Below are 14487 nucleotides of genomic sequence, written 5' to 3' on the forward strand. Positions count from 1 at the left end.
GTGCAGAAGGAAGCCATTCGGCCCATCGAGTCTGCACCGGCCCTTACAAAGAGCACCTTACTGAAGCCCAGGTATCTACCCTATCCCCGTAACCAGTAACCCCCACTTAACATTTTTCGGACACTAAGGGCAATTTAGCATGGCCAATCCACCTAACCCGCACATCTTTGGACTGCGGGAGGAAACCGGAGCACCCGGAGGAAACCCACGCACACACGGGGAGAACGTGCAGACTCCGCACAGACAGTGACCCAAGCCGGGAATCGAACCTGGGACCCTGGAGCTGTGAAGCAACTGTACTAGCCACTATGCTACCGTGCTGCCCACATAGTTCCCCGCTTTCTCTGTCCCTCCTTCCTGGAATAATAGGGTTTCATTTCCAATTCATTGAGGACATGCTAGAATCTGGGTAATTCTAGAAGATCAAACCCAATGCATCTGCTATTTCTTTGGTCATTCTTTTAAAAACCTTTGGTGTAGGGCCAGGAAATGTGTCAGCTTTTAGAAACATTAACTTCTCTGGTACTATTTCTTAACTAATCGTGATAGCCTAAAGTCCTTTCAAGGCCCTCTATTGTTGAGGGTCAGGGGCAGGGTGTGTTGCATTTTCCATTCTGGACAATCTGAATTTCACACCAAACAAATGCCATCAGATTTGCAGCAGGTGTCTCCATGGCTCACTGGGTAAAATCAGTGGGTAAACTCTCACCTCGGATAAAAGATCATGGTCGTTTGTCACGTGGCCTATTTAATCTTGGATGACTCTGGTCTGACTCAGGGAGTTACTTGAAACTACTTTATTAACACTATATACAAGATAGACTACAAGGTAGGTACGTACCTCTGGAGCGTAGACCCTGCAGAGAGTGTTCTGCAGAGCCTCTATCACCTGACTGCTGATGTCATTGTTACATAATAACATACATCACTAACTCCAGCACCAGAACTATTAACCCATTATACTACTTTGGGTTCAAAACTGCACACAATGCTCAAGGTGTGGCCTCACCAAGGCCCTGTATAACTGCAGCAAGACATCCCTACTCCTATACTCAAGTCCTCTCACTAGGAAGGCCAGCGTGCCATTAGCTTTCCTCACCGCCTGCTGTACCTGCACGCCAACCTTCAGCGACTGTTCCACCATCACACCCAGGTAATGATCTGCCTTCCTGTTTTTACCACCAAAGTAGATAACCTCACATTGACCCACATTATATTGTATTTGCTCCTAAAGCAGCACCTTCCAAACCCATCATCACTACCATCTACCATCGAGGGGAGGCAGCGGCGCAGTGGTATTGCCGCTGGATTAGTAATCCAGAGACCCAGGGTGATGCTCTGGGGACCGAGGTTCAAATCCTGCCAGGGCAGTTGGTGGAATTTGAATTCAATCAAAATCCGGAATTAAAAGTCTAATAATGACCATGAAACCATTGTCTGATTGTCATAAAAACTCATCTGGTTCACTCATGTCCTTTCGGGAAGGAAATCTGCCGTCCTTACCCGGTCATGGCCTACACGTGACTCCAGACCCACAGCAATGTGGTTGACTCTTAAATGCCCTCAGGGGTGGACAATAAATGCTGACCCAGCCACACCCGCATCCCAGGAACGAATAACAGAAAATCTAGAAGGGCAAGCAGGGAGCCCCACCACCTGCAAGTTTCGCTCCAAGTCACTCACCGTCCTGACTTCGAAATATGTCACCGTATGGTTCGGTTGGAGCAGCAATTGGATGCACTTAGGAGCATGCAGGTGGCGGAAAGCGTCATAGATCGCAGTTATGTAAATGTGGTCACACCCAAGGTACAGGCAGAGAAATGGGTGACCACCAGAAAGGGCAGGCAGTCAGTGCAGGAATCCCCTGTGGTTGTCCCCCTCTCGAACAGGCATACCCCTTTGGATACTGTCGGGGGGATAGCCTATCAGGGGAAAACAGCAGTAGCCAGAGCAGTGGCACCACGGCTGGCTCTGATGTTCAGAAGGGAGGGTCAAAGCGCAGAAGAGTAATAGTAATAGGGGACTTTATAGTCAGGGGCACAGATAGGCGCTTCTGTGGAAATGAAAGAGACTCCAGGATGGTATGTTGCCTCCCTGGTGCCAGGGTCCAGGATGTCTCCGAACAGGTAGAGGGCATCCTGAAGGGGGAGGGCAAACAGGCAGAGGTCGTTGTACATATTGGTACTAACGACATAGGCAGGAAGGGGCATGAGGTCCTGCAGCAGGAGTTCAGGGAGCTAGGCAGAAAGTTAAAAGACAGGACCTCGAGGGTTGTAATCTCGGGATTACTCCCTGTGCCACGTGCCAGTGAGGCTAGAAATAGGAAGATAGAGCAGCTAAACACGTGGCTAAACAGCTGGTGTAGGAGGGAGGGTTTCCATTATCTGGACCACTGGGAGCTCTTCCGGGGCAGGTGTGACCTGTATAAGAAGGACGGGTTGCATCTAAACCGGAGAGGCATAAATATCCTGGCCGCGAGGTTTGCTAGTGTCACACGGGAGGGTTTAAACTAGTATGGCAGGGGGGTGGGCACGGGAGCAATAGGTCAGAAGGTGAGAGCATTGAGGGAGAACTAGGGAATAGGGACAGTGTGGCTCTGAGGCAGAGCAGACAGGGAGAAGTTGCTGAACACAGCGGGTCTGGTGGTCTGAAGTGCATATGTTTTAATGCAAGAAGTATTACGGGTAAGGCAGATGAACTTAGAGCTTGGATTAGCACTTGGAACTATGATGCTGTTGCCATTACAGAGACCTGGTTGAGGGAAGGGCAGGATTGGCAGCTAAACGTTCCAGGATTTAGATGTTTCAGGCGGGATAGAGGGGGATGTAAAAGGGGAGGCGGAGTTGCGCTACTGGTTCGGGAGAATATCACAGCTGTACTGCGAGAGGACACCTCAGAGGGCAGTGAGGCTATATGGGTAGAGATCAGGAATAAGAAGGGTGCAGTCACAATGTTGGGGGTTTACTACAGGCCTCCCAACAGCCAGCGGGAGATAGAGGAGCAGATAGGTAGACAGATTTTGGAAAAGAGTAAAAACAACAGGGTTGTGGTGATGGGAGACTTCAACTTCCCCAATATTGACTGGGACTCACTTAGTGCCAGGGGCTTAGACGGGGCGGAGTTTGTAAGGAGCATCCAGGAGGGCTTCTTAAAACAATATGTAGACAGTCCAACTAGGGAAGGGGCGGTACTGGACCTGGTATTGGGGAATGAGCCCGGCCAGGTGGTAGATGTTTCAGTAGGGGAGCATTTCGGTAACAGTGACCACAATTCAGTAAGTTTTAAAGTACTGGTGGACAAGGATAAGAGTGGTCCGAGGATGAATGTGCTAAATTGGGGGAAGGCTAATTATAACAATATTAGGCGGGAACTGAAGAACATAGATTGGGGGCGGATGTTTGAGGGCAAATCAACATCTGACATGTGGGAGGCTTTCAAGTGGCAGTTGAAAGGAATTCAGGACCGGCATGTTCCTGTGAGGAAGAAGGATAAATACGGCAATTTTCGGGAACCTTGGATGACGAGAGATATTGTAGGCCTCGTCAAAAAGAAAAAGGAGGCATTTGTCAGGGCTAAAAGGCTGGGAACAGACGAAGCCTGCGTGGAATATAAGGAAAGTAGGAAGGAACTTAAGCAAGGAGTCAGGAGGGCTAGAAGGGGTCACGAAAAGTCATTGGCAAATAGGGTTAAGGAAAATCCCAAGGCTTTTTACACGTACATAAAAAGCAAGAGGGTAGCCAGGGAAAGGGTTGGCCCACTGAAGGATAGGCAAGGGAATCTATGTGTGGAGCCAGAGGAAATGGGCGAGGTACCAAATGAATACTTTGCATCAGTATTCACCAAAGAGAAGAAATTGGTAGATGTTGAGTCTGGAGAAGGGTGGGTAGATAGCCTGGGTCACATTGAGATCCAAAACGACGAGGTGTTGGGTGTCTTAAAAAATATTAAGGTAGATAAGTCCCCAGGGCCTGATGGGATCTACCCCAGAATACTGAAGGAGGCTGGAGAGGAAATTGCTGAGGCCTTGACAGAAATCTTTGGATCCTCGCTGTCTTCAGGGGATGTCCCGGAGGACTGGAGAATAGCCAATGTTGTTCCTCTGTTTAAGAAGGGTAGCAAGGATAATCCCGGGAACTACAGGCCGGTGAGCCTTACTTCAGTGGTAGGGAAATTACTGGAGAGAATTCTTCGAGACAGGATCTACTCCCATTTGGAAGCAAATGGACGTATTAGTGAGAGGCAGCACGGTTTTGTGAAGGGGAGGTCGTGTCTCACTAACTTGATAGAGTTTTTCGAAGAGGTCACTAAGATGATTGATGCAGGTAGGGCAGTGGATGTTGTCTATATCGACTTCCGTAAGGCCTTTAACAAGGTCCCTCATGGTAGACTAGTACAAAAGGTGAAGTCACACGGGACCAGGGGTGAGCTGGCAAGGTGGATACAGAACTGGCTAGGCCATAGAAGGCAGAGAGTAGCAATGGAAGGATGCTTTTCTCATTGGAGGGCTGTGACCAGTGGTGTTCCACAGGGATCAGTGCTGGGACCTTTGCTCTTTGTAGTATATATAAATGATTTGGAGGAAAATGTAACTGGTCTGATTAGTAAGTTGCAGACGACACAAAGGTTGGTGGAATTGCGGATAGCGATGAGGACTGTCGGAGGATACAGCAGGATTTAGATTGTTTGGAGACTTGGGCGGAGAGATGGCAGATGGAGTTTAATCCGGACAAATGTGAGGTAATGCATTTTGGAAGGTCTAATGCAGGTAGGGAATATACAGTGACTGGTAGAACCCTCAAGAGTATTGAAAGTCAAAGAGATCTAGGAGTACAGGTCCACAGGTCATTGAAAGGGGCAACACAGGTGGAGAAGGTAGTCAAGAAGGCATACGGCATGCTTGCCTTCATTGGCCGGGGCATTGAGTATAAGAATTGGCAAGTCATGTTGCAGCTGTATAGAACCTTAGTTAGGCCACACTTGGAGTATAGTGTTCAATTCTGGTCGCCACACTACCAGAAGGATGTGGAGGCTTTAGAGAGGGTGCAGAAGAGATTTACCAGAATGTTGCCTGGTATGGAGGGCATTAGCTATGAGGAGCGGTTGAATAAACTCGGTTTGTTCTCACTGGAACGAAGGAGGTTGAGGGGAGACCTGATAGAGGTATACAAAATTATGAGGGGCATAGACAGAGTGGATAGTCAGAGGCTTTTCCCCAGGGTAGAGGGGTCAATTACGAGGGGGCATAGGTTTAAGGTGCGAGGGGCAAGGTTTAGAGTAGATGTACGAGGCAAGTTTTTTACGCAGAGGGTAGTGGGTGCCTGGAATTCGCTACCGGAGGAGGTGGTGGAAGCAGGGACGATAGTGACATTTAAGGGGCATCTTGACAAATACATGAATAGGATGGGAATAGAGGGATACGGACCCAGGAAGTGTAGAAGATTGTAGTTTAGTCGGGCAGCATGGTCGGCACGGGCTTGGAGGGCCGAAGGGCCTGTTCCTGTGCTGTACATTTCTTTGTTCTTTGTTCTTTGTTCTTTGTTCTTTGTTACGTCACTGTCACTGGGTAGAAATCATATTACCCCCTAACAGCACTGTGGGTGTACCTACATCTCAGGGACTGCAGCGTTTCGAGACAATCGCTCACCACCATCTCCTCAAGGGCAACTCGGGATGAGCAATAAATCCAAGCCTAGCCAGCGATACCCGCATCCCGTAAATGAATAAAAGGATATCCCAGCTGACACTGGCGGCAGTGTCATTCACATGAGACATTAGAGTCTGTGTCTGCCCTGTTGGATGTGTGTAAACGATCCCAGACATTATTCTGAAGTAGAGCAAGTGTCCTGACCAATGTTTATCCATGACCCAGTATTCCGATCCCAGACCAGACGCCAACAGCAGCTAGGATACTGGACAGAACCCCCAACATTTTACTTTATTTGTGAGACTGTGCGGAAAAAATGATTCTCTCCAGGAGTGATTGCATGGATAAATAGGGCTTTGGTATTTTTAAAACAAAACTTTATTACGAATACAATATTAAACTTTTTAACTTTGCACCCAAAAAAACAACTTACAATTTACCCCTTAAACACTACTCTCAATTTCCCATTAAACAACAAGAGAAAAACAACAGACAGCTCTCAATCTATCTCACTGTGAGAGAATTGTGGGCTCAGTGTCAGGCAGATCAGAATTCAACTCATCTCTCCAAAGCTTTCTCCACAAAACTGCCTCTCTAAAGCTTTTCAAAATGCCTCTCTGCATTCCCTGGCTCCACCCAGCAATGACCTCATCACCCCAAGCTGGAAAACAAATCGGGCTGGATTCTCCGATTTTCAGGCTATGATTATGCCTGAAAGGAGGGAGTGTCTAGTTTCACGATGAAAACGTCGGCGTGCCCCCGCACCGGTGCTCTGCCCAGTGGGGGGCTAGCAACCACGTGTATCTCTCGCCGTTCCCGACATTAAACGGCCGGCGAATTGCCAGGACGGTGGCCACGCATGCACAAGCCGATGACCTGCAGCGGTCACGCATGCAACATGGCACCGGCTACACGCGGACCTGGCCTGCCAGATAGTGCCCTACTATACCCTTACTCGCCACCCCCAGACCACCCCCCCCACCAGCCCCCCAGCCCTCGCCGAAGCCCCCCCGGCCAGCGGAACGGCTCCCCCCCCCCACCCGACTGTGGCGCCGTTGGACACAGTCCCCAGCCGTCATGCGAGGTTGACGTAAACGCAGAGCACAAGTGAACCGTGCCGTCGGGAAGTCGGCCCATCGGGGGCGGAGCATCGCGGGAGGGCCTTCAGGTGACGTCCTGTACTCAGGTGCGTCGTACTCAGCGATGATGCTGTTTTGGAGGGGGTGGAGCATCCAAAAACAGGTGTCGCCCCCGATTGCGGCGTAAAAAGAGATTCTCCGCCCGATCGCCAATTACGATATTGGCATTGGGCAACGGGGAGTCCTGTCCAGAATCTCTGCAGGCTGCAAAGCACATTCGGCGGAATTCTTCCCCCCCCCTCCCACGCCGGGTGGGAGAATCGCCGGGGCGCGCCGCGTGTCCCGCCACGCCGCCCCGACGCCCGCACGCGATTCTCCCACCCCCCCAAACCGGCGCGGTGAGAATCACAGCTGGCCGCTGGGAGAATCGCCGCTCGCCGTTTGCAACGGGCAAGTAGCGATCCTCCGGCCCGGACGGGCCGAGCGGCCAGCCCAATACGACAGGGTTCCCGCCGGCGCCGTCCACACCTGGTCGCTGCCGGCGGGAACAGCGCGGGAACGCTGGGGGGGGCGGCCTGTGGGGGTGGGAGGGGGGTTCCTGCACCGGGGGGGGGGGGGGCCTCAAATCGGGTCTGGCCCGCGATCGGTGCCCACCGATCGGCGGGCCGGCCTCTCTGAAGGTGGACCTCCTTTCCTCCGCTGCCCCGCAAGATCCATCCGACATCGTCTTGCGGGGCGGCCGCGGGGAGGTCGGCAACCGCGCATGCGCGGGTGACGTCATTTACGCAGCGCCGGTCGCGTCATTTACACGGCGCCAAGGCCTGGCGCGCGTAAATGATGCAACGCTGCTCCTAGCCCCCCGGGGGCGGGAGAATAGGGGGCTGGGAGCGGGATCCGACGCCGGAGTTAAACACTCCGGTTTTCACTCCGGCGTCGGCACTTAGACACCCGATGGGAGAATTGCGCCCATTAACTCCCCAACGGCTTCCCCAGTCAAACCACAATCCATTAACCTAGACTGAAAAATGCATTCCTTTGTCAATTTCACCTTTTGGCTGCTAAAACCTCCCAAGCCTTGTAAAACAGAAATTTTAAAAAATAATAATCTTTATTATTATCACAAGTAGGCTTACATTAACACTGCAATGAAGTTACTGTGAAAATCCCCTAGTCGCCAAATTCCGGCGCCTGTTCGGGTACACAGAGGGAGAATTCAGAATGTCCAATTCCCCTAACAAGCACGTCTTTCGGGATTTGAGGGAGGAAACCGGAGCACCCGGAGGAAACCCACGCAGACACGGGGAGAACGTGCAGACGCCGCACAGACAGTGACCCAAGCCGGGAATCGAACCTGGGACACTGGCGCTGTGAAACAACAGTGCTAACCACTCTACCCCAGGCTTTTACCCTTAAATTTCCCACTACTCGAACACAATACCTGAAGTCTCCCAGTCATCACACTGGAAACACAAAGACAGGTCATCTGGTCAATCTCACTTTGCTGTTTGGGGGAGTTTGCTGTGTGCAAATTGGCTGCTATGTTTCCTGCTTTACAAGTAAGCGCACTTCAAAAGTACTTCATTGGCTGATGCACATGGGGGCATGCCCTGAGAGTGCGAATGGCATTTTAGAAAAGCTTTTCTTTATCAGCCCTCACACTTTGCCACGCAGTCCTGTCCTTTCCTTTACACCATTTCAATTCAAATTATTCCCCGCTTTGTTTTTAGAAGTGTTTGTGGATTCTGCTGGCCTCCCTGTTCTGTGTGCTAACAGCCCCGACATTGATATCATCACAGTTGCTGCAGATTCATTGCTGCTGTTCTGAGAACATTCACAGGTTCATTTGTATCTCCGCGCTATCAGTCCTTACAGATGCCTTTGTTTTTATGTTCCAGCTTTCATCACAGCTCCCAGCTGCAAATGACTGACCGACTGGCTGATTCAAAGAACACTATAAATTTGAACCAACGCAGGTGATTTTAACAGCCAACTATATTGAGATAATTATCTTGGAAAGAGTAAACATGCTCTGTCATGCCAATCCAAATGAATCATTTTCACATCAAAACAGTCAGGCCCAATAACCTAACTCGAAGCCCTTGCAGAACTGAACAAATGACGTGTGTGTAGCAAATCATTGTTATTCCTCTTGTTACTGAGAATGTAGCTGCAACTGATAACCAAGAGTAAATCCCAGACTTTACAAGGCTGTACTGACCCAGTTTGATTAAATCAAGGACACAGCGTACTTTGCCCAGTTAGCCGTGAATATAAATCATAGAATTTACAATGCAGAAGGAGGCCATTGGGCCCATCGAGTCTGCACCGGCTCTTGGAAAGAGCACCCCACTTAAAGCCCTTGCCTCCACCCTATCCCCGTAACCCAGTTACCCCACCTGTGGTTAGCACAGTTGCTTCACAGCTCCAGAGTCCCAGGTTCGATTCCCGGCTTGGGTCACTGTCTGTGCGGAGTCTGCGCGTTCTCCCCGTGTCTGCGTGGGTTTCCTCCGGGTGCTCCGGTTTCCTCCCACAGTCCAAAGATGTGCAGGTTAGGTGGATTGGCCATGCTAAATTGCCCTTAGTGTCCAAAATGGATAGGTGGGGTTATGGGGATAGGGTGGAGGTGTTGACCTTGGGTAGGGTGCTCTTTCCGAGAGCCGGTGCAGACTCGATTGGCCGAATGGCCTCCTTCTGCACTGTAAATCCTATGATTCTAACCATTTTGGATACTAAGGGGCAATTTAGCATTGCCAATCCACCTAACGTGCGCATCTTTGGATTGTGGGAGGAAACCAGAGCACCTGGTATGTTTCTGAGGTGGGTAAATAGAGTCAAGGTACAGATCAACCCAGATCTGATTGAATGGTGAAGGGGCTGAATGCCTTCCTCCTGTTTCTGATGTTCCTTAAAACACAACATTTGGGCAGCGCGGTGGCACAGTGGTTAGCACTTCTGCCTTACAGCACCAGGCACCCGGGTTCAACTCCTTGATGCACGATCAATTGCACAAAGATTTTAGTTGGGTACAACTGAGGCTTTATTGCTCTGAGATGTGTGGCCTCCCACAGCAGCTGGCGAAATGGCTGCAGCATGGAGGACACACATATTTATACTCTGCCTACTGGGCGGAGCCAGCAGGCAGGGACTACCAACGTACCTATAGTACAGGTCCTACCTTACATCACCTAATAGAGGTGCAACAGTGGTTTACCACACTTCTTCCCTGCGTGACCATCTTGTGGAGTTTGCACCTTCTCCTCGTATCCACGTGGGTTTCCTCCGGGTGCTCCGGTTTCCTCCCACACTCCAAAGATGTGCAGGTTAGGTGGATTTGCCGTGCTAAATTGCACCTTAGAGTCCAAAAGGTTGGTTGGGGTTACAGGAAAAAGGTGCGTGCGTGGTGCTCTTTTGGAGGGTCTACACCAGACTCGATGGGCCGAATGGCCTCCTCCTGCACTGGAGGGATTCTATGATTCTATGACGTACCCCTGCTAAACTTTGTAATCTCCTCCAATCCTAAAACACTTCTATCCCTGTGTCCTCCAGTCCTGGCCTCCTGCCCATTCCAATTTAAATTGCTACATCATGGGTCAGTCCCGAGGTGGAGGGAGTTCATGCCACGGGATGTGGAGGTTCACCTTGAGGGGGGTCAGGGGGGCATAAGAACATACCTGAGTACAGAACCCCGCTACCTGTAAATCCACCACCGCACCTGACCTGATACGTGGCCCCGGGGGAATATTTTGTTTCACAGTCACTTTTGAGAAACAGCGTGGGATGTTTTAGTAAGTCAAAGGTGCTATATAAATGCAAGCTGTTGCTGTTAGAAGTAGCTTGGATTGTCTCCCAGCATGCTCCACTGTTGTGCAGGGGACAGCTGTCCCAGATTTCCACTATCCATTTTGAGGTCACATTGATGGCCCTGGGACATCACTGTAGCAGTTCCTCAGGGTAGTGTCCTAGGCCCAACCATCCTCAGCTGCTTCATCAATGACCTCGGTTCCATCATGAGGTCAGAAGTGGGGATGTTCGCTGATGACTGCACAATGTTCAGCACCATTCGCGACTCCTCAGATAATGAAGCAGTCCCTGTCCAAATGCAGCAAGACCCGGACAATATCCAGGCTCAGGTAAATGCCAAGTACCATTCACACCACACAAGGGCCGGGAAATGAATATCTCTGACAAGATATTGAACGGGGCCCTCTGATCCACCAGCCGTGTGTTTCCCGACGCCACGCCGTTTGCTGGAGGCGGGATTCTATCTTCCAGCCGCTTGTCAATGAGATTTCCTTAGACAACACCTTCCAAACCAAAGGCCTCTTCCACCCTGAGGGACGGAAAGGGGGCAGCAGGTGCATGGGAACAGCACCACCTCCAAGCTACACACCAGCTGGTTTAGCACAGTGGGCTAACAGCTGGCTTGTAAAGCAGAACAAGGGCAGCAGCGCGGGTTCAATTCCCGTACCAGCCTCCCCGAACAGGCGCCGGAATGTGGCGACTAGGGGCTTTTCACAGTAACTTCATTGAAGCCGACTTGTGACAATAAGCGATTATTATTATTATTATCATGACTGGGAAATATACTGCTGTTCCTTCACTGGCTTTGGACCAAAACCCTGGAATTTACATTAGTCTACGCCAGTCTTTCCATTCCACATGAGCCTTCTGCCATGTTTCTCCATCTCATTCTATCAGCTTCTCCTCTACGCTTTTCTCCACGTGTGTTTATCCAGCATTCCTTCCCCTTAAATGTTTCTACGATATTCACCTCAACCACACCCAGTGGGAGCGAGGTCTGCATTTTCACCACTCTCGAAGGGAAGAGGTTTCTGCTGAATTACTTATAGATTTAATAATAATAAAAATCTTTATCAGTGTCACAGACAGGCTGACATTAAAGTTGCTGTGAAAATCCCCTAGTCACCACTGTGACTGCAGACTGACCTGTAGTTTCTGCTCTCCCCATAGGCAGATATGCTTCTGCATGTGTCCTGCCTTGATTAGGACGGCACGGTAGCACAATGGTTAGCACACTTGCTTCACAGCTCCAGAGACCCGGGTTCGATTCCCCTCTGGGTCACTGTCTGTGCGGAGTCTGCACGTCCTCCCCGTGTCTGCGTGGGTTTCCTCCGGGTGCTCCGGTTTCCTCCCACAGTCCAAAGATGTGCGTGTTAGGTGGATTGGCCGTGATAAATTGGCCCTTAGTGACCAAAATTGCCCTTAGTGTTGGGTGGGGTTACTGGGTTATGGGGATAGGGTGGAGGTGTTGACCTTGGGTAGGGTGCTCTTTCCAAGAGCTGGCGCAGACTCGATGGGCCGAATGGCCTCCTTCTGCACTGTAAATTCTATGATAATCATCTAACCTATCCTCTATCCTCTCTCTCTCTCTCCCACATTTCAGATCCAAAATAATCAACTGGTATATCCAATTTTCAACCTTTGCAGCTTTATGAAGAAAGTAAATCTAGAGCAACCGTCAGCTCATACCCAACCTGGTAGATTCCATCTTTACAAAGATATAACCGTGACCTATGCACAAATACCAGCCACTTGACAGCCAGCACAGTGTGTGTCTCACGGAGAGAACAGTTGCAAGAGGCATGAGTTGAACAAAGAAGCTAAAGGAGCCTTCAGGGAGCTGTGTGCTTCCAAACCTACCACAAAGCAACAGGTTTTACACCTAACGGTTTGAGCTTGCCAACATCTGCCTCACTGCCGCACATCTGCAATCAAGCACAATTTCTTTGGAGAGACACTGATTTGTCAGTTCAGCCGGGGCAGCTGTTGTTGCTTTGAATGTCCTAATTGTTCAGCATTTTTACCCATGTCCCTGTCGCCCAGCCTTTCAATGCTCCTTTTGTTAAATGTCACTTCTCGGCTTTTGACACTTCCCTGCTGCGTTTCCTTTCTGCATGATGTCACTTATTTTTAATTCTCTCACTCTGTCTCCGTGTCTCAACCTTTGCTCCTCTGTGTTATTCTGAAAACATGTGAAATGGAAATAATAGCCAGAGTACAGCCCTCTCTCTCACCCACAATTAGGAGGAAAAAAACGACTTGCATTTGTGGAGTGCAATTCGCAATTCGCACCCTCAGAGTGCTGCGCAGCCAATTATGTATTTTTGAAGTGTGATCATTGCTCTAATACAGAAGTTGCTGCTGTTTTGAACGCTCTCCTCTGACCTTTTACGACTTGCAATCTGTGGCAGGAATGTGTGGATTTGATGTTCACCTTCCTGCCTGCGAGTGTTGCAGATTGTCATTCCGTTAATTTCACCGGGAATTCTTGGAATTAATGGGCTTTCGCAGCTCAAAAACAATCATTTTCCTCTTGATTTTTCCACATTCCTTAAAGTTGTTGCCCATCCTCCAGAACATCCCAAAGCCATTTACAGTGTGGTAAATGTGGTAAGGAATTAGTACATATATCTGTTGTATTTTATGTCTGTTGCAGTAATGCTATTAAAAGCCTGGGTTGCGGTACATATTTGTTGCAGTAATAGTGGACGCAATATAACGGCCATGCCACACCGGGCGCGGAAACAAGCAGGCCAGTTAGATATTTTTTAATTTGTTCACGGGATGTGGGTGTTGCTGGGCCGCATCCCTGATGGCAGGTCAACCACATTGCTGTGGGTCTGGAGTCACATGTAGGCCAGACCGGGTAAGGATGGCAGCTTTCCTAAAAATCGGCAATGGTTTCATGGTCACCTTTAGACTTTTAATTCCAGGGGCTGGATTCTCCGTTGCTGCGTCGAAGTGCTGAGGCCAACGGAGGGTCAGTTCCACGACGGACAAGTCGGTGCCACATCCGCACCGATGAGGGGCTAGCACCGGAACCGCGTCAAACACCCACGAAATGCGCGGAAAACGGTGGGAGAATCACCGGGTCCGTGCTGGACACGCGCAGGGCTGACAAGCTATAGCCGCGCACGTCCACAACCCCCACACACGCACCGGTTGTGCCGGACCGCATACCCTTCCACCCCGACCCCAAAGCCCACCACCCGGACACCCCGCAACTACTACCCCCAGCCCTGGCGGAAGCCCCCCCGCCCCCCCGGCCAGCGGCACGGCTGTCGGCAACGTGTGGCGGTGCTGGGCACTGTCTGTACCCCCTCGCTCTCCCTCGCAGCCACCACGCCAGGCTCACGGCTGTTGAGAGCACACGCGGACCGCGCCGTCGGGAGCTCGGACCATCGGAGGCGGAGCATCACGGGGAGCCCGATAATGAGATGCGAACGCAGCGAGCGGCACAATGAGGCCGATTTGGAGGGGGCGGAGCCTCGTAACCCGGTGTCAAACCGGTGCCTGCCCCGAATTCAGCGTCGGGAGCTATTCTCCGCCCGATCGCCACTCCCGACTGCAGCATCGGACAACGGAGAATCTCCCCCAGAGTTTAATTGAATTAAAATTTTACCATCTGCCCTGTTGGGATTCGAACCCTGGTCCCCGGAGCATTATTACCCTGGGTCTCTAGATGCCTAGTCCGGTGACAATACCATTACGCGGGGCAGCACGGTGGCGCAGTGGGTTAGCACTGCTGCCTCATGGCGTTCAGGACCCGGGTTCGAATCCAGGCCCTGGGTCGCTGTCCGTATGGAGTTTGCACATTCTCCCCGTGTCTGCGTGGGTCTCACCCCCACAACCCAAAGATGTGCAGGGTAGGTGGATTGGCCGCGCTAAATTGCCCCTTAATTGGAAAAAACGAATTGGGTACTCCTGCGTCCAGGTCAGGGTGTAGGGGTGGGGAGGACCTGA

General features: G+C 50.8%; 1 long non-coding RNA gene across 1 annotated transcript; it reads left to right on the plus strand.

Annotated features, from left to right (window-relative positions):
* Positions 1–751: 751 nt before the first annotated feature.
* On the plus strand, positions 752–13174 carry LOC140429292 (uncharacterized). The gene is made up of 3 exons (XR_011949024.1): positions 752–829; positions 8619–8696; positions 12128–13174. It is a non-coding gene; the product is annotated as an uncharacterized lncRNA (long non-coding RNA).
* The last annotated feature ends 1313 nt before the right edge of the window (positions 13175–14487 follow it).

The sequence above is a fragment of the Scyliorhinus torazame genome, chromosome 1 (assembly GCF_047496885.1).
Source record: "Scyliorhinus torazame isolate Kashiwa2021f chromosome 1, sScyTor2.1, whole genome shotgun sequence".
In the NCBI taxonomy this organism is placed as follows: Eukaryota; Metazoa; Chordata; class Chondrichthyes; order Carcharhiniformes; family Scyliorhinidae; genus Scyliorhinus; species Scyliorhinus torazame.